The sequence below is a fragment of the Anomaloglossus baeobatrachus genome, chromosome 3 (genome assembly GCF_048569485.1).
Source record: "Anomaloglossus baeobatrachus isolate aAnoBae1 chromosome 3, aAnoBae1.hap1, whole genome shotgun sequence".
Taxonomy (NCBI): domain Eukaryota; kingdom Metazoa; phylum Chordata; class Amphibia; order Anura; family Aromobatidae; genus Anomaloglossus; species Anomaloglossus baeobatrachus.
Window position 1 is genome coordinate 697325196 of NC_134355.1, and position 26311 is coordinate 697351506.

At 48.2% G+C, this 26311-nt stretch overlaps 14 non-coding genes across 14 annotated transcripts; 1 reads left to right on the forward strand and 13 right to left on the reverse strand.

Annotated features, from left to right (window-relative positions):
- Positions 1-1175: 1175 nt before the first annotated feature.
- Positions 1176-1249, forward strand: TRNAN-AUU (transfer RNA asparagine (anticodon AUU)). The gene has a single exon. It is a non-coding gene; the product is annotated as a tRNA-Asn (tRNA).
- Positions 1250-1673: 424 nt separating this feature from the next.
- On the reverse strand, positions 1674-1759 carry TRNAY-GUA (transfer RNA tyrosine (anticodon GUA)). The gene is given in 2 exon segments: positions 1674-1709; positions 1723-1759. It is a non-coding gene; the product is annotated as a tRNA-Tyr (tRNA).
- A 106-nt stretch (positions 1760-1865) lies between these two features.
- Positions 1866-1938, reverse strand: TRNAA-AGC (transfer RNA alanine (anticodon AGC)). Its single transcript has one exon. It is a non-coding gene; the product is annotated as a tRNA-Ala (tRNA).
- A 2910-nt stretch (positions 1939-4848) lies between these two features.
- Positions 4849-4934, reverse strand: TRNAY-GUA (transfer RNA tyrosine (anticodon GUA)). Its single transcript is given in 2 exon segments — positions 4849-4884; positions 4898-4934. It is a non-coding gene; the product is annotated as a tRNA-Tyr (tRNA).
- Positions 4935-5040: 106 nt separating this feature from the next.
- TRNAA-AGC (transfer RNA alanine (anticodon AGC)) lies at positions 5041-5113 on the reverse strand. The gene has a single exon. It is a non-coding gene; the product is annotated as a tRNA-Ala (tRNA).
- Positions 5114-6453: 1340 nt separating this feature from the next.
- On the reverse strand, positions 6454-6539 carry TRNAY-GUA (transfer RNA tyrosine (anticodon GUA)). The gene is given in 2 exon segments: positions 6454-6489; positions 6503-6539. It is a non-coding gene; the product is annotated as a tRNA-Tyr (tRNA).
- A 106-nt stretch (positions 6540-6645) lies between these two features.
- TRNAA-AGC (transfer RNA alanine (anticodon AGC)) lies at positions 6646-6718 on the reverse strand. Its single transcript has one exon. It is a non-coding gene; the product is annotated as a tRNA-Ala (tRNA).
- A 4527-nt stretch (positions 6719-11245) lies between these two features.
- On the reverse strand, positions 11246-11331 carry TRNAY-GUA (transfer RNA tyrosine (anticodon GUA)). Its single transcript is given in 2 exon segments — positions 11246-11281; positions 11295-11331. It is a non-coding gene; the product is annotated as a tRNA-Tyr (tRNA).
- Positions 11332-11437: 106 nt separating this feature from the next.
- Positions 11438-11510, reverse strand: TRNAA-AGC (transfer RNA alanine (anticodon AGC)). Its single transcript has one exon. It is a non-coding gene; the product is annotated as a tRNA-Ala (tRNA).
- A 2923-nt stretch (positions 11511-14433) lies between these two features.
- Positions 14434-14519, reverse strand: TRNAY-GUA (transfer RNA tyrosine (anticodon GUA)). Its single transcript is given in 2 exon segments — positions 14434-14469; positions 14483-14519. It is a non-coding gene; the product is annotated as a tRNA-Tyr (tRNA).
- A 106-nt stretch (positions 14520-14625) lies between these two features.
- Positions 14626-14698, reverse strand: TRNAA-AGC (transfer RNA alanine (anticodon AGC)). The gene has a single exon. It is a non-coding gene; the product is annotated as a tRNA-Ala (tRNA).
- A 2923-nt stretch (positions 14699-17621) lies between these two features.
- On the reverse strand, positions 17622-17707 carry TRNAY-GUA (transfer RNA tyrosine (anticodon GUA)). The gene is given in 2 exon segments: positions 17622-17657; positions 17671-17707. It is a non-coding gene; the product is annotated as a tRNA-Tyr (tRNA).
- Positions 17708-20821: 3114 nt separating this feature from the next.
- Positions 20822-20907, reverse strand: TRNAY-GUA (transfer RNA tyrosine (anticodon GUA)). The gene is given in 2 exon segments: positions 20822-20857; positions 20871-20907. It is a non-coding gene; the product is annotated as a tRNA-Tyr (tRNA).
- A 1519-nt stretch (positions 20908-22426) lies between these two features.
- TRNAY-GUA (transfer RNA tyrosine (anticodon GUA)) lies at positions 22427-22512 on the reverse strand. Its single transcript is given in 2 exon segments — positions 22427-22462; positions 22476-22512. It is a non-coding gene; the product is annotated as a tRNA-Tyr (tRNA).
- Positions 22513-26311: the final 3799 nt, after the last annotated feature.

Sequence of the window (26311 nt, forward strand, 5' to 3'; positions counted from 1 at the left end):
ACCTGTTGTAGATGGACAGAAGGAGCATAGCTGGGCTGTGTTGACCAGGAGGATGAACCATCCGATAGAATATACAAAAAGATTCCTTCCAGCCGGAATTGAACCAGCGACCTAAGGATTGCTAATTTACTGCTACCGTCCTCCGCTCTACCAGCTGAGCTATCGAAGGCTTGTTTTGCTCATGGTTGAAAGCCTCCTAGTTTTAGTTGTTGGAGCCTTGAGCATGAGGTAAAAAGAAACTCTCTACTACCATGTGAAAAAAACAAAATCAGCTTTGGAGAATGCGGGCATCGATCCCGCTACCTCTCGCATGCTAAGGGAGCGCTCTACCACTTGAGCTAATCCCCCTGGCATGGTAGACTTGCCTTTACTTTCTTCCCACACCCTGTGGTGGCTTTCACATAAAGTCAGGGGTGAAGTTGCATTGTTACATGCCAATTGATTTCTGAAAAGTAGATCGCTTTTTTTTTTTTTAAGTGCGGATACCATTTTGCCATAGTAGAAGATCATCGGAGGAGTTTATAGGGTGACGGGTGGCTTATGAATACATGCACACCTCTTCCAAGCAAACCCTTTGCACATATGTGGAGAACTGAGTGGTAAGGCATGAAAAAAGCCTTAATAATTTGGAGAAGAAAGTTGCGACGCAGCAAATACGCATGCAGAGCCATTGGTCTTTTTTGGCTGTGGGGCTGAAAAACCGCGGGCTATAGGAAATGCTGTGACGTGGTGAATTCTTCTTTGTCCATCAGCATGCGATGAGCAGGGATTTGGGCCTTTGGTTTATATTTTTGATCAGAAACGCGTTTGTGTTGACAGAAGAGATTTGGCGACTTCTATAAAAATGATCTCTTAGCAGAGGATGGTTTCGATCCATCGACCTCTGGGTTATGGGCCCAGCACGCTTCCGCTGCGCCACTCTGCTGCTGGATGCTACTACCTTGAGGAGAACTTTACTTATCGACTGACTTTTGAAAAGTGACTAGAAGGGAGGGTGTCTATGGGATGGAATCCGACAGCAGGATCTTATTGTCGGCAACTTGAGCTCTACTGAGCACCGGCAATTGTCTCTTTGTTTTTGCTGATTTCTTTTGGTCATATCATGTTCAAAGGTTCCCCTGAGGAAACTGCGCCTGGCCTGGCTGGGAGTTCCTGTGGGAAGGCCAGACGTCTGAGTCTCTGTGGCGCAATCGGTTAGCGCGTTCGGCTATTAACCGAAAGGTTGGTGGTTCAAGCCCACCCAGGGACGTGGGCCACTTTTGCTTGAGTAGCATGCTACGGGGGAAGAAGATTCCACGTTGGCTTTCATCTGCTCTTCCAATAAAAAGCCCTGTTGCTTGCTACCCGTCTTTTGAACTCCCTAGATACAACAGAAGAGACCTTTCTTAAAGTGCTCTTTGTCGATAGAGGGAAGGAGCTTAGCCGTGTTTTCCCAGGGACCATGGTCTCTTTTGCTGGCATCGCATGTTATGGGTGGAAAAGATTCCATGTTGGGTTTCAGCTGAGCTGCTCTCCCAACAAGTAAATCTCTGTTGCTCTCTGCCTTTGTTTTGACCTCCTCGGGTACAACGGAGGAAACCTTTCTAAAAGACCTGTTGTAGATGGACAGAAGGAGCATAGCTGGGCTGTGTTGACCAGGAGGATGAACCATCCGATAGAATATACAAAAAGATTCCTTCGAGCCGGAATTGAACCAGCGACCTAAGGATTGCTAATTTACTGCTACAGTCCTCCGCTCTACCAGCTGAGCTATCGAAGGCATGTTTTGCTCATGCTTGAAAGCCTCCTAGTTTTAGTTGTTGGAGCCTTGAGCATGAGGTAAAAAGAAACTCTCTACTACCATGTGAAAAAAACAAAATCAGCTTTGGAGAATGCGGGCATCGATCCCGCTACCTCTCGCATGCTAAGCGAGCGCTCTACCACTTGAGCTAATCCCCCTGGCATGGTAGACTTGCCTTTACTTTCTTCCCACACCCTGTGGTGGCTTTCACATAAAGTCAGGGGTGAAGTTGCATTGTTACATGCCAATTGATTTCTGAAAAGTAGATCGCTTTTTTTTTTTTTTTTTTTTTTTAAGTGCGGATACCATTTTGCCATAGTAGAAGATCATCGGAGGAGTTTATAGGGTGACGGGTGGCTTATGAATACATGCACACCTCTTCCAAGCAAACCCTTTGCACATATGTGGAGAACTGAGTGGTAAGGCATGAAAAAAGCCTTAATAATTTGGAGAAGAAAGTTGCGACGCAGCAAATACGCATGCAGAGCCATTGGTCTTTTTTGGCTGTGGGGCTGAAAAACCCCGGGCTATAGGAAATGCTGTGACGTGGTGAATTCTTCTTTGTCCATCAGCATGCGATGAGCAGGGATTTGGGCCTTTGGTTTATATTTTTGATCTGAAACGCGTTTGTGTTGACAGAAGAGATTTGGCGACTTCTATAAAAATGATCTCTTAGCAGAGGATGGTTTCGATCCATCGACCTCTGGGTTATGGGCCCAGCACGCTTCCGCTGCACCACTCTGCTGCTGGATGCTACTACCTTGAGGAGAACTTTACTTATCGACTGACTTTTGAAAAGTGACTAGAAGGGAGGGTGTCTATGGGATGGAATCCGACAGCAGGATCTTATTGTCGGCAACTTGAGCTCTACTGAGCACCGGCAATTGTCTCTTTGTTTTTGCTGATTTCTTTTGGTCATATCATGTTCAAAGGTTCCCCTGAGGAAACTGCGCCTCGCCTGGCTGGGAGTTCCTGTGGGATGGCCAGGCGTCTGAGTCTCTGTGGCGCAATCGGTTAGCGCGTTCGGCTGTTAACCGAAAGGTTGGTGGTTCAAGCCCACCCAGGGACGTGGGCCACTTTTGCTTGAGTAGCATGCTACGGGGGAAGAAGATTCCACGTTGGCTTTCATGTGCTCTTCCAATAAAAAGCCCTGTTGCTCGCTACCCGTCTTTTGAACTCCCTAGATACAACAGAAGAGACCTTTCTTAAAGTGCTCTTTGTCGATAGAGGGAAGGAGCTTAGCCGTGTTTTCCCAGGGTCCATTATCTCTTTTGCTGGCATCGCATATTATGGGTGGAAAAGATTCCATGTTGGTTTTCAGCTGAGCTGCTCTCCCAACAAGTAAATCTCTGTTGCTCTCTGCCTTTGTTTTGACCTCCTCGGGTACAACGGAGGAAACCTTTCTAAAAGACCTGTTGTAGATGGACAGAAGGAGCATAGCTGGGCTGTGTTGACCAGGAGGATGAACCATCCGATAGAATATACAAAAAAATTCCTTTGAGCCGGAATTGAACCAGCGACCTAAGGATTGCTAATTTACTGCTACAGTCCTCCGCTCTACCAGCTGAGCTATCGAAGGCTTGTTTTGCTCATGGTTGAAAGCCTCCTAGTTTTAGTTGTTGGAGCCTTGAGCATGAGGTAAAAAGAAACTCTCTACTACCATGTGAAAAAAACAAAATCAGCTTTGGAGAATGCGGGCATCGATCCCGCTACCTCTCGCATGCTAAGCGAGCGCTCTACCCCTGGCATGGTAGACTTGCCTTTACTTTCTTCCCACACCCTGTGGTGGCTTTCACATAAAGTCAGGGGGGAAGTTGCATTGTTACATGCCAATTGATTTCTGAAAAGTAGATCGCTTTTTTTTTTTTTAAGTGCGGATACCATTTTGCCATAGTAGAAGATCATCGGAGGAGTTTATAGGGTGACGGGTGGCTTATGAATACATGCACACCTCTTCCAAGCAAACCCTTTGCACATATGTGGAGAACTGAGTGGTAAGGCATGAAAAAAGCCTTAATAATTTGGAGAAGAAAGTTGTGACGCAGCAAATACGCATGCAGAGCCATTGGTCTTTTTTGGCTGTGGGGCTGAAAAACCCCGGGCTATAGGAAATGCTGTGACGTGGTGAATTCTTCTTTGTCCATCAGCATGCGATGAGCAGGGATTTGGGCCTTTGGTTTATATTTTTGATCAGAAACGCGTTTGTGTTGACAGAAGAGATTTGGCGACTTCTATAAAAATGATCTCTTAGCAGAGGATGGTTTCGATCCATCGACCTCTGGGTTATGGGCCCAGCACGCGTACGCTGCGCCACTCTGCTGCTGGATGCTACTACCTTGAGGAGAACTTTACTTCTCGACTGACTTTTGAAAAGTGACTAGAAGGGAGGGTGTCTATGGGATGGAATCCGACAGCAGGATCTTATTGTCGGCAACTTGAGCTCTACTGAGCACCGGCAATTGTCTCTTTGTTTTTGCTGATTTCTTTTGGTCATATCATGTTCAAAGGTTCCCCTGAGGAAACTGCGCCTGGCCTGGCTGGGAGTTCCTGTGGGAAGGCCAGACATCTGAGTCTCTGTGGCGCAATCGGTTAGCGCGTTCGGCTGTTAACCGAAAGGTTGGTGGTTCAAGCCCACCCAGGGACGTGGGCCACTTTTGCTTGAGTAGCATGCTACGGGGGAAGAAGATTCCACGTTGGCTTTCATCTGCTCTTCCAATAAAAAGCCCTGTTGCTCGCTACCCGTCTTTTGAACTCCCTAGATACAACAGAAGAGACCTTTCTTAAAGTGCTCTTTGTCGATAGAGGGAAGGAGCTTAGCCGTGTTTTCCCAGGGTCCATTATCTCTTTTGCTGGCATCGCATATTATGGGTGGAAAAGATTCCATGTTGGTTTTCAGCTGAGCTGCTCTCCCAACAAGTAAATCTCTGTTGCTCTCTGCCTTTGTTTTGACCTCCTCGGGTACAACGGAGGAAACCTTTCTAAAAGACCTGTTGTAGATGGACAGAAGGAGCATAGCTGGGCTGTGTTGACCAGGAGGATGAACCATCCGATAGAATATACAAAAAGATTCCTTCGAGCCGGAATTGAACCAGCGACCTAAGGATTGCTAATTTACTGCTACAGTCCTCCGCTCTACCAGCTGAGCTATCGAAGGCTTGTTTTGCTCATGGTTGAAAGCCTCCTAGTTTTAGTTGTTGGAGCCTTGAGCATGAGGTAAAAAGAAACTCTCTACTACCATGTGAAAAAAACAAAACCAGCTTTGGAGAATGCGGGCATCGATCCCGCTACCTCTCGCATGCTAAGCGAGCGCTCTACCACTTGAGCTAATCCCCCTGGCATGGTAGACTTGCCTTTACTTTCTTCCCACACCCTGTGGTGGCTTTCACATAAAGTCAGGGGGGAAGTTGCATTGTTACATGCCAATTGATTTCTGAAAAGTAGATCGCTTTTTTTTTTTTTTTTTTTTTTTTAAGTGCGGATACCATTTTGCCATAGTAGAAGATCATCGGAGGAGTTTATAGGGTGACGGGTGGCTTATGAATACATGCACACCTCTTCCAAGCAAACCCTTTGCCTATATGTGGAGAACTGAGTGGTAAGGCATGAAAAAAGCCTTAATAATTTGGAGAAGAAAGTTGCGACGCAGCAAAAACGCATGCAGAGCCATTGGTCTTTTTGGCTGTGGGGCTGAAAAACACCCGGACTATAGGAAATGCTGTGACGTGGGGAATTCTTCTTTGTCCATCAGCATGCGATGAGCAGGGATTTGGGCCTTTGGTTTATATTTTTGATCAGAAACGCGTTTGTGTTGACAGAAGAGATTTGGCGACTTCTATGAAAATGATCTCATAGCAGAGGATGGTTTCGATCCATCGACCTCTGGGTTATGGGCCCAGCACGCTTCCGCTGCGCCACTCTGCTGCTGGATGCTGCTACCTTGAGGAGAATTGTACTTATCGACTGACTTTTGAAAAGTGACTAGAAGGGAGGGTGTCTATGGGATGGAATCCGACAGCAGGATCTTATTGTCGGCAACTTGAGCTCTACTGAGCACCGGCAATTGTCTCTTTGTTTTTGCTGATTTCTTTTTGTCATATTATGTTCAAAGGTTCCCCTGAGGAACCTGCGCCTGGCCGGGCTGGGAGTTCCCGTGGAAAGGCCAGACATCTGCGTCTCTGTGGCGCAATCGGTTAGCGCGTTCGGCTGTTAACCGGAAGGTTGGTGGTTCAAGCCCACCCAGGGAAGTGGGCCACTTTTGCTTAAGTAGCATGCTACGGGGGAAGAAGATTCCACGTTGGCTTTCATCTGCTCTTCCAATAAAAAGCCCTGTTGCTTGCTCGCTACCTACCTTTTGAACTCCCTAGATACTACAGAAGAGACCTTTCTAAAAGAGCTCTTTGTCGATAGAGGGAAGGAGCTTAGCCGTGTTTTCCCAGGGACTATGGTCTCTTTTGCTGGCATCGCATGTTATGGGTGGAAAAGATTCCATGTTGGGTTTCAGCTGAGCTGCTCTCCCAACAAGTAAATCTCTGTTGCTCTCTGCCTTTGTTTTGACCTCCTCGGGTACAACGGAGGAAACCTTTCTAAAAGACCTGTTGTAGATGGACAGAAGGAGCATACCTGGGCTGTGTTGACCAGGAGGATGAACCATCCGATAGAATATACAAAAAGATTCCTTCGAGCCGGAATTGAACCAGCGACCTAAGGATTGCTAATTTACTGCTACAGTCCTCCGCTCTACCAGCTGAGCTATCGAAGGCTTGTTTTGCTCATGGTTGAAAGCCTCCTAGTTTTAGTTGTTGGAGCCGTGAGCATGAGGTAAAAAGAAACTCTCTACTACCATGTGAAAAAAACAAAATCAGCTTTGGAGAATGCGGGCATCGATCCCGCTACCTCTCGCATGCTAAGCGAGCGCTCTACCACTTGAGCTAATCCCCCTGGCATGGTAGACTTGCCTTTACTTTCTTCCCACACCCTGTGGTGGCTTTCACATAAAGTCAGGGGGGAAGTTGCATTGTTACATGCCAATTGATTTCTGAAAAGTAGATCGCTTTTTTTTTTTTTAAGTGCGGATACCATTTTGCCATAGTAGAAGATCATCGGAGGAGTTTATAGGGTGACGGGTGGCTTATGAATACATGCACACCTCTTCCAAGCAAACCCTTTGCACATATGTGGAGAACTGAGTGGTAAGGCATGAAAAAAGCCTTAATAATTTGGAGAAGAAAGTTGCGACGCAGCAAATACGCATGCAGAGCCATTGGTCTTTTTTGGCTGTGGGGCTGAAAAACCCCGGGCTATAGGAAATGCTGTGACGTGGTGAATTCTTCTTTGTCCATCAGCATGCGATGAGCAGGGATTTGGGCCTTTGGTTTATATTTTTGATCAGAAACGCGTTTGTGTTGACAGAAGAGATTTGGCGACTTCTATAAAAATGATCTCTTAGCAGAGGATGGTTTCGATCCATCGACCTCTGGGTTATGGGCCCAGCACGCTTCCGCTGCGCCACTCTGCTGCTGGATGCTACTACCTTGAGGAGAACTTTACTTATCGACTGACTTTTGAAAAGTGACTAGAAGGGAGGGTGTCTATGGGATGGAATCCGACAGCAGGATCTTATTGTCGGCAACTTGAGCTCTACTGAGCACCGGCAATTGTCTCTTTGTTTTTGCTGATTTCTTTTGGTCATATCATGTTCAAAGGTTCCCCTGAGGAAACTGCGCCTGGCCTGGCTGGGAGTTCCTGTGGGAAGGCCAGACGTCTGAGTCTCTGTGGCGCAATCGGTTAGCGCGTTTGGCTGTTAACCGAAAGGTTGGTGGTTCAAGCCCACCCAGGGACGTGGGCCACTTTTGCTTGAGTAGCATGCTACGGGGTAAGAAGATTCCACGTTGGCTTTCATCTGCTCTTCCAATAAAAAGCCCTGTTGCTTGCTACCCGTCTTTTGAACTCCCTAGATACAACAGAAGAGACCTTTCTTAAAGTGCTCTTTGTCGATAGAGGGAAGGAGCTTAGCCGTGTTTTCCCAGGGACCATGGTCTCTTTTGCTGGCATCGCATGTTATGGGTGGAAAAGATTCCATGTTGGGTTTCAGCTGAGCTGCTCTCCCAACAAGTAAATCTCTGTTGCTCTCTGCCTTTGTTTTGACCTCCTCGGGTACAACGGAGGAAACCTTTCTAAAAGACCTGTTGTAGATGGACAGAAGGAGCATACCTGGGCTGTGTTGACCAGGAGGATGAACCATCCGATAGAATTCACAAAAAATTTCTTCGAGCCGGAATTGAACCAGCAACCTAAGGATTGCTGATTTACTGCTACAGTCCTCCGCTCTACCAGCTGAGCTATCGAAGGCATGTTTTGCTCATGGTTGAAAGCCTCCTAGTTTTAGTTGTTGGAGCCTTGAGCATGAGGTAAAAAGAAACTCTCTACTACCATGTGAAAAAAACAAAATCAGCTTTGGAGAATGCGGGCATCGATCCCGCTACCTCTCGCATGCTAAGCGAGCGCTCTATCACTTGAGCTAATCCCCCTGGCATGGTAGACTTGCCTTTACTTTCTTCCCACACCCTGTGGTGGCTTTCACATAAAGTCAGGGGTGAAGTTGCATTGTTACATGCCAATTGATTTCTGAAAAGTAGATCGCTTTTTTTTTTTTTTTTTTTAAGTGCGGATACCATTTTGCCATAGTAGAAGATCATCGGAGGAGTTTATAGGGTGACGGGTGGCTTATGAATACATGCACACCTCTTCCAAGCAAACCCTTTGCACATATGTGGAGAACTGAGTGGTAAGGCATGAAAAAAGCCTTAATAATTTGGAGAAGAAAGTTGCGACGCAGCAAATACGCATGCAGAGCCATTGGTCTTTTTTGGCTGTGGGGCTGAAAAACCCCGGGCTATAGGAAATGCTGTGACGTGGTGAATTCTTCTTTGTCCATCAGCATGCGATGAGCAGGGATTTGGGCCTTTGGTTTTTATTTTTGATCTGAAACGCGTTTGTGTTGACAGAAGAGATTTGGCGACTTCTATAAAAATGATCTCTTAGCAGAGGATGGTTTCGATCCATCGACCTCTGGGTTATGGGCCCAGCACGCTTCCGCTGCACCACTCTGCTGCTGGATGCTACTACCTTGAGGAGAACTTTACTTATCGACTGACTTTTGAAAAGTGACTAGAAGGGAGGGTGTCTGTGGGATGGAATCCGACAGCAGGATCTTATTGTCGGCAACTTGAGCTCTACTGAGCACCGGCAATTGTCTCTTTGTTTTTGCTGATTTCTTTTTGTCATATTATGTTCAAAGGTTCCCCTGAGGAACCTGCGCCTGGCCGGGCTGGGAGTTCCCGTGGAAAGGCCAGACATCTGCGTCTCTGTGGCGCAATCGGTTAGCGCGTTCGGCTGTTAACCGGAAGGTTGGTGGTTCAAGCCCACCCAGGGAAGTGGGCCACTTTTGCTTAAGTAGCATGCTACGGGGGAAGAAGATTCCACGTTGGCTTTCATCTGCTCTTCCAATAAAAAGCCCTGTTGCTTGCTCGCTACCTACCTTTTGAACTCCCTAGATACTACAGAAGAGACCTTTCTAAAAGAGCTCTTTGTCGATAGAGGGAAGGAGCTTAGCCGTGTTTTCCCAGGGACTAAGGTCTCTTTTGCTGGCATCGCATGTTATGGGTGGAAAAGATTCCATGTTGGGTTTCAGCTGAGCTGCTCTCCCAACAAGTAAATCTCTGTTGCTCTCTGCCTTTGTTTTGACCTCCTCGGGTACAACGGAGGAAACCTTTCTAAAAGACCTGTTGTAGATGGACAGAAGGAGCATACCTGGGCTGTGTTGACCAGGAGGATGAACCATCCGATAGAATTCACAAAAAATTCCTTCGAGCCGGAATTGAACCAGCGACCTAAGGATTGCTAATTTACTGCTACAGTCCTCCGCTCTACCAGCTGAGCTTTCGAAGGCATGTTTTGCTCATGTTTGAAAGCCTCCTAGTTTTAGCTGTTGGAGCCTTGCGCATGAGGTAAAAAGAAACTCTCTACTACCATGTGAAAAAAACAAAATCAGCTTTGGAGAATGCGGGCATCGATCCCGCTACCTCTCGCATGCTAAGCGAGCGCTCTACTACTTGAGCTAATCCCCCTGGCATGGTAGACTTGCCTTTACTTTCTTTCCACACCCTGTGGTGGCTTTCACATAAAGTCAGGGGGGAAGTTGCATTGTTACATGCCAATTGATTTCTGAAAAGTAGATCGCTTTTTTTTTTTTTTTTTTTTTTTAAGTGCGGATACCATTTTGCCATAGTAGAAGATCATCGGAGGAGTTTATAGGGTGACGGGTGGCTTATGAATACATGCACACCTCTTCCAAGCAAACCCTTTGCCTATATGTGGAGAACTGAGTGGTAAGGCATGAAAAAAGCCTTAATAATTTGGAGAAGAAAGTTGCGACGCAGCAAAAACGCATGCAGAGCCATTGGTCTTTTTGGCTGTGGGGCTGAAAAACACCCGGACTATAGGAAATGCTGTGACGTGGGGAATTCTTCTTTGTCCATCAGCATGCGATGAGCAGGGATTTGGGCCTTTGGTTTATATTTTTGATCAGAAACGCGTTTGTGTTGACAGAAGAGATTTGGCGACTTCTATGAAAATGATCTCATAGCAGAGGATGGTTTCGATCCATCGACCTCTGGGTTATGGGCCCAGCACGCTTCCGCTGCGCCACTCTGCTGCTGGATGCTGCTACCTTGAGGAGAATTGTACTTATCGACTGACTTTTGAAAAGTGACTAGAAGGGAGGGTGTCTGTGGGATGGAATCCGACAGCAGGATCTTATTGTCGGCAACTTGAGCTCTACTGAGCACCGGCAATTGTCTCTTTGTTTTTGCTGATTTCTTTTTGTCATATTATGTTCAAAGGTTCCCCTGAGGAACCTGCGCCTGGCCGGGCTGGGAGTTCCCGTGGAAAGGCCAGACATCTGCGTCTCTGTGGCGCAATCGGTTAGCGCGTTCGGCTGTTAACCGGAAGGTTGGTGGTTCAAGCCCACCCAGGGAAGTGGGCCACTTTTGCTTAAGTAGCATGCTACGGGGGAAGAAGATTCCACGTTGGCTTTCATCTGCTCTTCCAATAAAAAGCCCTGTTGCTTGCTCGCTACCTACCTTTTGAACTCCCTAGATACTACAGAAGAGACCTTTCTAAAAGAGCTCTTTGTCGATAGAGGGAAGGAGCTTAGCCGTGTTTTCCCAGGGACTATGGTCTCTTTTGCTGGCATCGCATGTTATGGGTGGAAAAGATTCCATGTTGGGTTTCAGCTGAGCTGCTCTCCCAACAAGTAAATCTCTGTTGCTCTCTGCCTTTGTTTTGACCTCCTCGGGTACAACGGAGGAAACCTTTCTAAAAGACCTGTTGTAGATGGACAGAAGGAGCATACCTGGGCTGTGTTGACCAGGAGGATGAACCATCCGATAGAATATACAAAAAGATTCCTTCGAGCCGGAATTGAACCAGCGACCTAAGGATTGCTAATTTACTGCTACAGTCCTCCGCTCTACCAGCTGAGCTATCGAAGGCTTGTTTTGCTCATGGTTGAAAGCCTCCTAGTTTTAGTTGTTGGAGCCTTGAGCATGAGGTAAAAAGAAACTCTCTACTACCATGTGAAAAAAACAAAATCAGCTTTGGAGAATGCGGGCATCGATCCCGCTACCTCTCGCATGCTAAGCGAGCGCTCTACCACTTGAGCTAATCCCCCTGGCATGGTAGACTTGCCTTTACTTTCTTCCCACACCCTGTGGTGGCTTTCACATAAAGTCAGGGGGGAAGTTGCATTGTTACATGCCAATTGATTTCTGAAAAGTAGATCGCTTTTTTTTTTTTTAAGTGCGGATACCATTTTGCCATAGTAGAAGATCATCGGAGGAGTTTATAGGGTGACGGGTGGCTTATGAATACATGCACACCTCTTCCAAGCAAACCCTTTGCACATATGTGGAGAACTGAGTGGTAAGGCATGAAAAAAGCCTTAATAATTTGGAGAAGAAAGTTGCGACGCAGCAAATACGCATGCAGAGCCATTGGTCTTTTTTGGCTGTGGGGCTGAAAAACCCCGGGCTATAGGAAATGCTGTGACGTGGTGAATTCTTCTTTGTCCATCAGCATGCGATGAGCAGGGATTTGGGCCTTTGGTTTATATTTTTGATCAGAAACGCGTTTGTGTTGACAGAAGAGATTTGGCGACTTCTATAAAAATGATCTCTTAGCAGAGGATGGTTTCGATCCATCGACCTCTGGGTTATGGGCCCAGCACGCTTCCGCTGCGCCACTCTGCTGCTGGATGCTACTACCTTGAGGAGAACTTTACTTATCGACTGACTTTTGAAAAGTGACTAGAAGGGAGGGTGTCTTTGGGATGGAATCCGACAGCAGGATCTTATTGTCGGCAACTTGAGCTCTACTGAGCACCGGCAATTGTCTCTTTGTTTTTGCTGATTTCTTTTGGTCATATCATGTTCAAAGGTTCCCCTGAGGAAACTGCGCCTGGCCTGGCTGGGAGTTCCTGTGGGAAGGCCAGACGTCTGAGTCTCTGTGGCGCAATCGGTTAGCGCGTTTGGCTGTTAACCGAAAGGTTGGTGGTTCAAGCCCACCCAGGGACGTGGGACACTTTTGCTTGAGTAGCATGCTACGGGGTAAGAAGATTCCACGTTGGCTTTCATCTGCTCTTCCAATAAAAAGCCCTGTTGCTTGCTACCCGTCTTTTGAACTCCCTAGATACAACAGAAGAGACCTTTCTTAAAGTGCTCTTTGTCGATAGAGGGAAGGAGCTTAGCCGTGTTTTCCCAGGGACCATGGTCTCTTTTGCTGGCATCGCATGTTATGGGTGGAAAAGATTCCATGTTGGGTTTCAGCTGAGCTGCTCTCCCAACAAGTAAATCTCTGTTGCTCTCTGCCTTTGTTTTGACCTCCTCGGGTACAACGGAGGAAACCTTTCTAAAAGACCTGTTGTAGATGGACAGAAGGAGCATACCTGGGCTGTGTTGACCAGGAGGATGAACCATCCGATAGAATTCACAAAAAATTTCTTCGAGCCGGAATTGAACCAGCGACCTAAGGATTGCTGATTTACTGCTACAGTCCTCCGCTCTACCAGCTGAGCTATCGAAGGCATGTTTTGCTCATGGTTGAAAGCCTTCTAGTTTTAGTTGTTGGAGCCTTGAGCATGAGGTAAAAAGAAACTCTCTACTACCATGTGAAAAAAACAAAATCAGCTTTGGAGAATGCGGGCATCGATCCCGCTACCTCTCGCATGCTAAGCGAGCGCTCTATCACTTGAGCTAATCCCCCTGGCATGGTAGACTTGCCTTTACTTTCTTCCCACACCCTGTGGTGGCTTTCACATAAAGTCAGGGGTGAAGTTGCATTGTTACATGCCAATTGATTTCTGAAAAGTAGATCGCTTTTTTTTTTTTTTTTTTTAAGTGCGGATACCATTTTGCCATAGTAGAAGATCATCGGAGGAGTTTATAGGGTGACGGGTGGCTTATGAATACATGCACACCTCTTCCAAGCAAACCCTTTGCACATATGTGGAGAACTGAGTGGTAAGGCATGAAAAAAGCCTTAATAATTTGGAGAAGAAAGTTGCGACGCAGCAAATACGCATGCAGAGCCATTGGTCTTTTTTGGCTGTGGGGCTGAAAAACCCCGGGCTATAGGAAATGCTGTGACGTGGTGAATTCTTCTTTGTCCATCAGCATGCGATGAGCAGGGATTTGGGCCTTTGGTTTTTATTTTTGATCTGAAACGCGTTTGTGTTGACAGAAGAGATTTGGCGACTTCTATAAAAATGATCTCTTAGCAGAGGATGGTTTCGATCCATCGACCTCTGGGTTATGGGCCCAGCACGCTTCCGCTGCACCACTCTGCTGCTGGATGCTACTACCTTGAGGAGAACTTTACTTATCGACTGACTTTTGAAAAGTGACTAGAAGGGAGGGTGTCTGTGGGATGGAATCCGACAGCAGGATCTTATTGTCGGCAACTTGAGCTCTACTGAGCACCGGCAATTGTCTCTTTGTTTTTGCTGATTTCTTTTTGTCATATTATGTTCAAAGGTTCCCCTGAGGAACCTGCGCCTGGCCGGGCTGGGAGTTCCCGTGGAAAGGCCAGACATCTGCGTCTCTGTGGCGCAATCGGTTAGCGCGTTCGGCTGTTAACCGGAAGGTTGGAGGTTCAAGCCCACCCAGGGAAGTGGGCCACTTTTGCTTAAGTAGCATGCTACGGGGGAAGAAGATTCCACGTTGGCTTTCATCTGCTCTTCCAATAAAAAGCCCTGTTGCTTGCTCGCTACCTACCTTTTGAACTCCCTAGATACTACAGAAGAGACCTTTCTAAAAGAGCTCTTTGTCGATAGAGGGAAGGAGCTTAGCCGTGTTTTCCCAGGGACTATGGTCTCTTTTGCTGGCATCGCATGTTATGGGTGGAAAAGATTCCATGTTGGGTTTCAGCTGAGCTGCTCTCCCAACAAGTAAATCTCTGTTGCTCTCTGCCTTTGTTTTGACCTCCTCGGGTACAACGGAGGAAACCTTTCTAAAAGACCTGTTGTAGATGGACAGAAGGAGCATACCTGGGCTGTGTTGACCAGGAGGATGAACCATCCGATAGAATTCACAAAAAATTCCTTCGAGCCGGAATTGAACCAGCGACCTAAGGATTGCTAATTTACTGCTACAGTCCTCCGCTCTACCAGCTGAGCTATCGAAGGCATGTTTTGCTCATGTTTGAAAGCCTCCTAGTTTTAGCTGTTGGAGCCTTGCGCATGAGGTAAAAAGAAACTCTCTACTACCATGTGAAAAAAACAAAATCAGCTTTGGAGAATGCGGGCATCGATCCCGCTACCTCTCGCATGCTAAGCGAGCGCTCTACCACTTGAGCTAATCCCCCTGGCATGGTAGACTTGCCTTTACTTTCTTCCCACACCCTGTGGTGGCTTTCACATAAAGTCAGGGGGGAAGTTGCATTGTTACATGCCAATTGATTTCTGAAAAGTAGATCGCTTTTTTTTTTTTTAAGTGCGGATACCATTTTGCCATAGTAGAAGATCATCGGAGGAGTTTATAGGGTGACGGGTGGCTTATGAATACATGCACACCTCTTCCAAGCAAACCCTTTGCACATATGTGGAGAACTGAGTGGTAAGGCATGAAAAAAGCCTTAATAATTTGGAGAAGAAAGTTGCGACGCAGCAAATACGCATGCAGAGCCATTGGTCTTTCTTGGCTGTGGGGCTGAAAAACCCCGGGCTATAGGAAATGCTGTGACGTGGTGAATTCTTCTTTGTCCATCAGCATGCGATGAGCAGGGATTTGGGCCTTTGGTTTATATTTTTGATCAGAAACGCGTTTGTGTTGACAGAAGAGATTTGGCGACTTCTATAAAAATGATCTCTTAGCAGAGGATGGTTTCGATCCATCGACCTCTGGGTTATGGGCCCAGCACGCTTCCGCTGCGCCACTCTGCTGCTGGATGCTACTACCTTGAGGAGAACTTTACTTATCGACTGACTTTTGAAAAGTGACTAGAAGGGAGGGTGTCTATGGGATGGAATCCGACAGCAGGATCTTATTGTCGGCAACTTGAGCTCTACTGAGCACCGGCAATTGTCTCTTTGTTTTTGCTGATTTCTTTTGGTCATATCATGTTCAAAGGTTCCCCTGAGGAAACTGCGCCTGGCCTGGCTGGGAGTTCCTGTGGGAAGGCCAGACGTCTGAGTCTCTGTGGCGCAATCGGTTAGCGCGTTTGGCTGTTAACCGAAAGGTTGGTGGTTCAAGCCCACCCAGGGACGTGGGACACTTTTGCTTGAGTAGCATGCTACGGGGTAAGAAGATTCCACGTTGGCTTTCATCTGCTCTTCCAATAAAAAGCCCTGTTGCTTGCTACCCGTCTTTTGAACTCCCTAGATACAACAGAAGAGACCTTTCTTAAAGTGCTCTTTGTCGATAGAGGGAAGGAGCTTAGCCGTGTTTTCCCAGGGACCATGGTCTCTTTTGCTGGCATCGCATGTTATGGGTGGAAAAGATTCCATGTTGGGTTTCAGCTGAGCTGCTCTCCCAACAAGTAAATCTCTGTTGCTCTCTGCCTTTGTTTTGACCTCCTCGGGTACAACGGAGGAAACCTTTCTAAAAGACCTGTTGTAGATGGACAGAAGGAGCATACCTGGGCTGTGTTGACCAGGAGGATGAACCATCCGATAGAATTCACAAAAAATTTCTTCGAGCCGGAATTGAACCAGCGACCTAAGGATTGCTGATTTACTGCTACAGTCCTCCGCTCTACCAGCTGAGCTATCGAAGGCATGTTTTGCTCATGGTTGAAAGCCTTCTAGTTTTAGTTGTTGGAGCCTTGAGCATGAGGTAAAAAGAAACTCTCTACTACCATGTGAAAAAAACAAAATCAGCTTTGGAGAATGCGGGCATCGATCCCGCTACCTCTCGCATGCTAAGCGAGCGCTCTATCACTTGAGCTAATCCCCCTGGCATGGTAGACTTGCCTTTACTTTCTTCCCACACCCTGTGGTGGCTTTCACATAAAGTCAGGGGTGAAGTTGCATTGTTACATGCCAATTGATTTCTGAAAAGTAGATCGCTTTTTTTTTTTTTTTTTTTAAGTGCGGATACCATTTTGCCATAGTAGAAGATCATCGGAGGAGTTTATAGGGTGACGGGTGGCTTATGAATACATGCACACCTCTTCCAAGCAAACCCTTTGCACATATGTGGAGAACTGAGTGGTAAGGCATGAAAAAAGCCTTAATAATTTGGAGAAGAAAGTTGCGACGCAGCAAATACGCATGCAGAGCCATTGGTCTTTTTTGGCTGTGGGGCTGAAAAACCCCGGGCTATAGGAAATGCTGTGACGTGGTGAATTCTTCTTTGTCCATCAGCATGCGATGAGCAGGGATTTGGGCCTTTGGTTTTTATTTTTGATCTGAAACGCGTTTGTGTTGACAGAAGAGATTTGGCGACTTCTATAAAAATGATCTCTTAGCAGAGGATGGTTTCGATCCATCGACCTCTGGGTTATGGGCCCAGCACGCTTCCGCTGCATCACTCTGCTGCTGGATGCTACTACCTTGAGGAGAACTTTACTTATCGACTGACTTTTGAAAAGTGACTAGAAGGGAGGGTGTCTGTGGGATGGAATCCGACAGCAGGATCTTATTGTCGGCAACTTGAGCTCTACTGAGCACCGGCAATTGTCTCTTTGTTTTTGCTGATTTCTTTTTGTCATATTATGTTCAAAGGTTCCCCTGAGGAACCTGCGCCTGGCCGGGCTGGGAGTTCCCGTGGAAAGGCCAGACATCTGCGTCTCTGTGGCGCAATCGGTTAGCGCGTTCGGCTGTTAACCGGAAGGTTGGTGGTTCAAGCCCACCCAGGGAAGTGGGCCACTTTTGCTTAAGTAGCATGCTACGGGGGAAGAAGATTCCACGTTGGCTTTCATCTGCTCTTCCAATAAAAAGCCCTGTTGCTTGCTCGCTACCTACCTTTTGAACTCCCTAGATACTACAGAAGAGACCTTTCTAAAAGAGCTCTTTGTCGATAGAGGGAAGGAGCTTAGCCGTGTTTTCCCAGGGACTATGGTCTCTTTTGCTGGCATCGCATGTTATGGGTGGAAAAGATTCCATGTTGGGTTTCAGCTGAGCTGCTCTCCCAACAAGTAAATCTCTGTTGCTCTCTGCCTTTGTTTTGACCTCCTCGGGTACAACGGAGGAAACCTTTCTAAAAGACCTGTTGTAGATGGACAGAAGGAGCATACCTGGGCTGTGTTGACCAGGAGGATGAACCATCCGATAGAATTCACAAAAAATTCCTTCGAGCCGGAATTGAACCAGCGACCTAAGGATTGCTAATTTACTGCTACAGTCCTCCGCTCTACCAGCTGAGCTATCGAAGGCATGTTTTGCTCATGTTTGAAAGCCTCCTAGTTTTAGCTGTTGGAGCCTTGCGCATGAGGTAAAAAGAAACTCTCTACTACCATGTGAAAAAAACAAAATCAGCTTTGGAGAATGCGGGCATCGATCCCGCTACCTCTCGCATGCTAAGCGAGCGCTCTACTACTTGAGCTAATCCCCCTGGCATGGTAGATTTGCCTTTACTTTCTTCCCACACCCTGTGGTGGCTTTCACATAAAGTCAGGTGTGACGTTGCATTGTTACATGGCAACTGATTTCTGAAAAGTAGATCGCTTTTTTTTTTTTTTTTTTTTTTTTTAAGTGCGGATACCATTTTGCCATAGTAGAAGATCATCGGAGGAGTTTATAGGGTGACGGGTGGCTTATGAATACATGCACACCTCTTCCAAGCAAACCCTTTGCACATATGTGGAGAACTGAGTGGTAAGGCATGAAAAAAGCCTTAATAATTTGGAGAAGAAAGTTGCGACGCAGCAAATACGCATGCAGAGCCATTGGTCTTTCTTGGCTGTGGGGCTGAAAAACCCCGGGCTATAGGAAATGCTGTGACGTGGTGAATTCTTCTTTGTCCATCAGCATGCGATGAGCAGGGATTTGGGCCTTTGGTTTATATTTTTGATCAGAAACGCGTTTGTGTTGACAGAAGAGATTTGGCGACTTCTATAAAAATGATCTCTTAGCAGAGGATGGTTTCGATCCATCGACCTCTGGGTTATGGGCCCAGCACGCTTCCGCTGCGCCACTCTGCTGCTGGATGCTACTACCTTGAGGAGAACTTTACTTATCGACTGACTTTTGAAAAGTGACTAGAAGGGAGGGTGTCTATGGGATGGAATCCGACAGCAGGATCTTATTGTCGGCAACTTGAGCTCTACTGAGCACCGGCAATTGTCTCTTTGTTTTTGCTGATTTCTTTTGGTCATATCATGTTCAAAGGTTCCCCTGAGGAAACTGCGCCTGGCCTGGCTGGGAGTTCCTGTGGGAAGGCCAGACGTCTGAGTCTCTGTGGCGCAATCGGTTAGCGCGTTTGGCTGTTAACCGAAAGGTTGGTGGTTCAAGCCCACCCAGGGACGTGGGACACTTTTGCTTGAGTAGCATGCTACGGGGTAAGAAGATTCCACGTTGGCTTTCATCTGCTCTTCCAATAAAAAGCCCTGTTGCTTGCTACCCGTCTTTTGAACTCCCTAGATACAACAGAAGAGACCTTTCTTAAAGTGCTCTTTGTCGATAGAGGGAAGGAGCTTAGCCGTGTTTTCCCAGGGACCATGGTCTCTTTTGCTGGCATCGCATGTTATGGGTGGAAAAGATTCCATGTTGGGTTTCAGCTGAGCTGCTCTCCCAACAAGTAAATCTCTGTTGCTCTCTGCCTTTGTTTTGACCTCCTCGGGTACAACGGAGGAAACCTTTCTAAAAGACCTGTTGTAGATGGACAGAAGGAGCATACCTGGGCTGTGTTGACCAGGAGGATGAACCATCCGATAGAATTCACAAAAAATTTCTTCGAGCCGGAATTGAACCAGCGACCTAAGGATTGCTGATTTACTGCTACAGTCCTCCGCTCTACCAGCTGAGCTATCGAAGGCATGTTTTGCTCATGGTTGAAAGCCTTCTAGTTTTAGTTGTTGGAGCCTTGAGCATGAGGTAAAAAGAAACTCTCTACTACCATGTGAAAAAAACAAAATCAGCTTTGGAGAATGCGGGCATCGATCCCGCTACCTCTCGCATGCTAAGCGAGCGCTCTATCACTTGAGCTAATCCCCCTGGCATGGTAGACTTGCCTTTACTTTCTTCCCACACCCTGTGGTGGCTTTCACATAAAGTCAGGGGTGAAGTTGCATTGTTACATGCCAATTGATTTCTGAAAAGTAGATCGCTTTTTTTTTTTTTTTTTTTAAGTGCGGATACCATTTTGCCATAGTAGAAGATCATCGGAGGAGTTTATAGGGTGACGGGTGGCTTATGAATACATGCACACCTCTTCCAAGCAAACCCTTTGCACATATGTGGAGAACTGAGTGGTAAGGCATGAAAAAAGCCTTAATAATTTGGAGAAGAAAGTTGCGACGCAGCAAATACGCATGCAGAGCCATTGGTCTTTTTTGGCTGTGGGGCTGAAAAACCCCGGGCTATAGGAAATGCTGTGACGTGGTGAATTCTTCTTTGTCCATCAGCATGCGATGAGCAGGGATTTGGGCCTTTGGTTTTTATTTTTGATCTGAAACGCGTTTGTGTTGACAGAAGAGATTTGGCGACTTCTATAAAAATGATCTCTTAGCAGAGGATGGTTTCGATCCATCGACCTCTGGGTTATGGGCCCAGCACGCTTCCGCTGCACCACTCTGCTGCTGGATGCTACTACCTTGAGGAGAACTTTACTTATCGACTGACTTTTGAAAAGTGACTAGAAGGGAGGGTGTCTGTGGGATGGAATCCGACAGCAGGATCTTATTGTCGGCAACTTGAGCTCTACTGAGCACCGGCAATTGTCTCTTTGTTTTTGCTGATTTCTTTTTGTCATATTATGTTCAAAGGTTCCCCTGAGGAACCTGCGCCTGGCCGGGCTGGGAGTTCCCGTGGAAAGGCCAGACATCTGCGTCTCTGTGGCGCAATCGGTTAGCGCGTTCGGCTGTTAACCGGAAGGTTGGTGGTTCAAGCCCACCCAGGGAAGTGGGCCACTTTTGCTTAAGTAGCATGCTACGGGGGAAGAAGATTCCACGTTGGCTTTCATCTGCTCTTCCAATAAAAAGCCCTGTTGCTTGCTCGCTACCTACCTTTTGAACTCCCTAGATACTACAGAAGAGACCTTTCTAAAAGAGCTCTTTGTCGATAGAGGGAAGGAGCTTAGCCGTGTTTTCCCAGGGACTATGGTCTCTTTTGCTGGCATCGCATGTTATGGGTGGAAAAGATTCCATGTTGGGTTTCAGCTGAGCTGCTCTCCCAACAAGTAAATCTCTGTTGCTCTCTGCCTTTGTTTTGACCTCCTCGGGTACAACGGAGGAAACCTTTCTAAAAGACCTGTTGTAGATGGACAGAAGGAGCATACCTGGGCTGTGTTGACCAGGAGGATGAACCATCCGATAGAATTCACAAAAAATTCCTTCGAGCCGGAATTGAACCAGCGACCTAAGGATTGCTAATTTACTGCTACAGTCCTCCGCTCTACCAGCTGAGCTATCGAAGGCATGTTTTGCTCATGTTTGAAAGCCTCCTAGTTTTAGCTGTTGGAGCCTTGCGCATGAGGTAAAAAGAAACTCTCTACTACCATGTGAAAAAAACAAAATCAGCTTTGGAGAATGCGGGCATCGATCCCGCTACCTCTCGCATGCTAAGCGAGCGCTCTACTACTTGAGCTAATCCCCCTGGCATGGTAGATTTGCCTTTACTTTCTTCCCACACCCTGTGGTGGCTTTCACATAAAGTCAGGTGTGACGTTGCATTGTTACATGGCAACTGATTTCTGAAAAGTAGATCGCTTTTTTTTTTTTTTTTTTTTTTTTTAAGTGCGGATACCATTTTGCCATAGTAGAAGATCATCGGAGGAGTTTATAGGGTGACGGGTGGCTTATGAATACATGCACACCTCTTCCAAGCAAACCCTTTGCCTATATGTGGAGAACTGAGTGGTAAGGCATGAAAAAAGCCTTAATAATTTGGAGAAGAAAGTTGCGACGCAGCAAAAACGCATGCAGAGCCATTGGTCTTTTTGGCTGTGGGGCTGAAAAACACCCGGACTATAGGAAATGCTGTGACGTGGGGAATTCTTCTTTGTCCATCAGCATGCGATGAGCAGGGATTTGGGCCTTTGGTTTATATTTTTGATCAGAAACGCGTTTGTGTTGACAGAAGAGATTTGGCGACTTCTATGAAAATGATCTCATAGCAGAGGATGGTTTCGATCCATCGACCTCTGGGTTATGGGCCCAGCACGCTTCCGCTGCGCCACTCTGCTGCTGGATGCTGCTACCTTGAGGAGAATTGTACTTATCGACTGACTTTTGAAAAGTGACTAGAAGGGAGGGTGTCTGTGGGATGGAATCCGACAGCAGGATCTTATTGTCGGCAACTTGAGCTCTACTGAGCACCGGCAATTGTCTCTTTGTTTTTGCTGATTTCTTTTTGTCATATTATGTTCAAAGGTTCCCCTGAGGAACCTGCGCCTGGCCGGGCTGGGAGTTCCCGTGGAAAGGCCAGACATCTGCGTCTCTGTGGCGCAATCGGTTAGCGCGTTCAGCTGTTAACCGGAAGGTTGGTGGTTCAAGCCCACCCAGGGAAGTGGGCCACTTTTGCTTAAGTAGCATGCTACGGGGGAAGAAGATTCCACGTTGGCTTTCATCTGCTCTTCCAATAAAAAGCCCTGTTGCTTGCTCGCTACCTACCTTTTGAACTCCCTAGATACTACAGAAGAGACCTTTCTAAAAGAGCTCTTTGTCGATAGAGGGAAGGAGCTTAGCCGTGTTTTCCCAGGGACTATGGTCTCTTTTGCTGGCATCGCATGTTATGGGTGGAAAAGATTCCATGTTGGGTTTCAGCTGAGCTGCTCTCCCAACAAGTAAATCTCTGTTGCTCTCTGCCTTTGTTTTGACCTCCTCGGGTACAACGGAGGAAACCTTTCTAAAAGACCTGTTGTAGATGGACAGAAGGAGCATACCTGGGCTGTGTTGACCAGGAGGATGAACCATCCGATAGAATTCACAAAAAATTCCTTCGAGCCGGAATTGAACCAGCGACCTAAGGATTGCTAATTTACTGCTACAGTCCTCCGCTCTACCAGCTGAGCTATCGAAGGCATGTGTGAGGTAAATCCGGAGATATGACGATAAATCATGATATTCAAGTTATGTCAGGAAGCCCTCTCCTGGTGTCACCCCCCCTTTCCTTCACACAACTTGTTTAGCAACCCATCCCATGGCCATCTCCTGTGATATGGAAATTAGGTGATGTGGGAACAAAGGACACAGGATGACTCCCTGCCGTCACCCTGTAACAAGAGTTGTATCTCATTATAAGGCTCTGGAACTAGCCAGACAGAACGACTCCAGTAAAAAATGGTTCATATCTCGCAAGCCATATTTCCGATAAATACGGCAACCATAAAAATGGTGTTTTCGCATGCGGACGATGCTGGCACACCTTTTTTATGGGAGCGGGAGCTTGGGAAATACCCCAGGCGTGATATCAGCCAATGTGGAACTAGTAGACAAGTCATGAAACCTCTCATTCTGTAGCTAAATTCATAACTGTCACAATGAGAGCATTGGCGTCCGCCTACGACGCTCCCAGGCCAAGTTATGGCCATATTCCATGTTGTGGATTTTGTCCATAACTCCAGCCAGGGGTGGAGCAGTGCTCCCTCTGAGGTCACGAAGGTAGGAGGGGACCTGGATTTGCCCAGGTTGATAACCCTACTTCGGCCATTTTCCAGTGTTCTTTCGCTGGGGGTCACGTGCAGGAAACATCTGTGGGAGTTCCTGGAAACCTGGTCTACAGCGCCCCCCTGTGGCCAGACGCACAAGGTAACTGCTGGAACTGTGTATGCCTGTTTGTAAACCATGCTTTATCTGTAACTGTACTCTGACATATGTATATTCTGTAGATTCCCTATTGTATATATTGTAGTTTCTAGTGTGGCTTTAGGCTGATTAAATTATATAATTAATCTTGGGCTGTTCTGTTATCTCGATCTTGAATCCCACGTCTGTGTGTTCGGCTAATAGTTACCGTGAAGCGGTTGGTGGCAGCGAGTTGTGCCAAGGATTATTGTGGGGAGGCCAGTGAGATTCGGGGAGGTTTTATATATTCCGCCCGCGGAGGTCGGGGGAATATATACCCTACTCTCACCGGGGACCCTTCAATAATCGGCATAAGTAGCATAGCGGCCTCCTTGCTTATTGTCGGGCAATTCCATAATTGGCCTGACTATAAGAGGGGCGCTAGAGAGCGCGTCACGTGCTCTGTCTGTCGGTCGGGAGGTATAAAGGAGGGGTGACCCCCACTTGTTACCCCCCGATTGTGACGTACTGGTAGCCAGCGCGGGGGATTTCTGAGTGACCCCCCCGGTGGTTCGTGACATATTGGTGGCAAGCGGTGGGATCGAGATAATAGTGTGTGTGAGTGTGAGACCCATACTCCCAGACACTAAAGACTGCCTGCAGCAGCTGTGGCTGCTGGGGTCTTCAGACTAGCTCAACACTAGAGTGTCAGAGTGCAGATACGGTAAGGTGTGTGGAGGCATCAGGTGTCAGTTCTGTGTCAGTGACCAAAGTCTGCAAGAATGGCTGAGAGCACCAGGAGCAAAGCCAAAGGAATGGCCGATGCTCAGGCCAGAGACGATGAGGAGGTTGTCCACGAGCCCTCCAAGAGCCCGACGCCAGAGAACAGCTCTGCAGAGGACATCGCACAACCTGGCACTGCTGGACAAAATGAGGAGGAGCTCGCCCAAGGGTCCTCAACGAGCCAGATGCCAGCCCTCCGCTCTGCAATGGACAGTGAATCACCAGGCTCCGCAGCGGGCCGCAGATCACCACGTGCCATTCCACCGAGCCTGGGAGGCTCGGATAGCCTTCTTCAAATGGCTATGGCCCTTCTCCAGGCTGGAGACCAGGAGGGCTACAAGGAACTCCTGGCAGAGCGCAGGGCAGAGCGGCAGGCAGCGCGTGAAGAGCGCCAGGCAGAGCGTGAGGCTGCGGAGCGACGGCAACAGGCAGACCGTGACCACCAGCTGCAGCTAACTCAGCTCCGGCCCTCATCAGCCACACGTGACCTTCAAGACACCAAACTTCCAAAGGTCCGTGTTGAGGACTTCCCAGTGCTGGAGAAGGATGGAGACTTGGACTCTTTCTTGACTGCTTTTGAACGGACTTGCTTGCAGCACCATCTGGACAAGGAGCAGTGGGCCAAATACCTGACCCCCCGTTTAAGGGGTAAGGCCCTGGATATCCTTGGGGACTTGCCTGCTGAGGCAGATCAGGGCTACGACACCATCAAGCGGGCCCTGATCCAACAGTACAACCTCACCCCAGAGTCCTACCGCAAGAAGTTCCGGAGCCTACAGAAGGGACCAAAGGACTCCTGGGCTGACCACAGGCGGGCACTTGCCCGAGCTGCCGACCACTGGACCCAAGGCCTGCAGCTTTCCACCGGACCGGAGATCCTGGACTTGTTCATCACGGAGCAACTCTTGTGGAACTGCCCTGAGGATCTCCGCCAGTTCATCCGAGACCAGAAGCCAAAGGGGTCCACGGCTACAGCTGCCCTGGCCGATGACTACACCAACAATCGGGCTCCTGAAGCCAGGAGAGCAGCCACCAGCAGCACCTGGAGAGGGGGTAAGATGAATTCTGCGACTGCCCCACCTGCCCCTAGACTGCAGGGGGTGTCCCCCTCAACTCCCCTCTCCAGGCCCGTGGCAGAACCAAGACGGTGCCACCAGTGCAACCTACCTGGACACTTCAAGGCCATGTGCCCTCAGCGTCCCAAGGCCCCGGCTCCGTCCCCGTCCCAAGGGCCGCCCAAGGTGTATTGTGTGGGTGGGGGTGGTGGTAGGTCCCTGGACAGCTTCCAACCTGTCACCGTCGGCCGGTCTGTGACCATAGGACTGCGAGACAGCGCCTCGGAGGTGACTCTGGTGCGGCCTGAGATGGTGTCCCCCCAAGACTTGATCCCTGGAAAAACCCTCGCTGTCTCCGGGATTGGAGGCATTGACCCGGCGCTGCCTGTTGCTGACATTTATGTGGACTGGGGCGCAGGGCGAGGGGTGAGGGAGGTGGGGGTAACTGATCGGATCCCCGCAAACGTGCTACTTGGGACAGATTTGGGGCAGATAACCTCCCAGTTTGGGCCCCAACCAAGGGCTGAACCTTCAGCCAGTACTGACATGCCTCCGGACAATGTTAATGTGTTATCTATGAATGATGTAAGGGAGGAGGGAGTGAACTCTGATATTTCTGCTTGCATAGACACCATAGACACACACACAGCTGCAGCTGTGACAGGGGAGGGGGTCAGAGAAAGGTGTGACAATGCCTCTACAAGTAATCAGCCTGTGAGCTGGGATCTGTTGCCCTCTGCAGGGATAAGCAGAAAGCAGGGTGCTGCAGGGGGAGGACCAGTGTGTGGGGTGGGGGCTACCACAGCAAATGTGGGGTCCCCAGAGATTTCACAGCGGGGTTCTGTTGCTGCAGGAGGGGAACAGGCAGGTGAGATTGGGGCCGGTCCAGGAGCGGAAGTGCTCCCAGGTAAGATCTCGGTGCATGGTTCCCCCACAACCGGGGTGTCAGGAAGCCAGGTAGGTCTGCCTGAACCGGCGACTTGGTCAGGAACGGAGGAGGAGCAGGCACGACCCACGGTCGCAGCGGCTGTGGCCGCTGTCACCCGCAGTGGGAGTGCTGGAAGCCAAGGGGCCTCCCGGAGGTCCGATAGCTCTTCCCCTTCTGACCAAGTGGCAGCCGAGTCAGGTGGAGGCCAGGACACAGGTCCCGGGGTACTGACCGAAGATGTGACAGTCTCGTCGATTCTGGCCACATCTAGTCAGGGGTTTCAGGCAGCGTTAGAAGCTGACGACAGCCTGAAAGCTCTTAAGGAGCAGG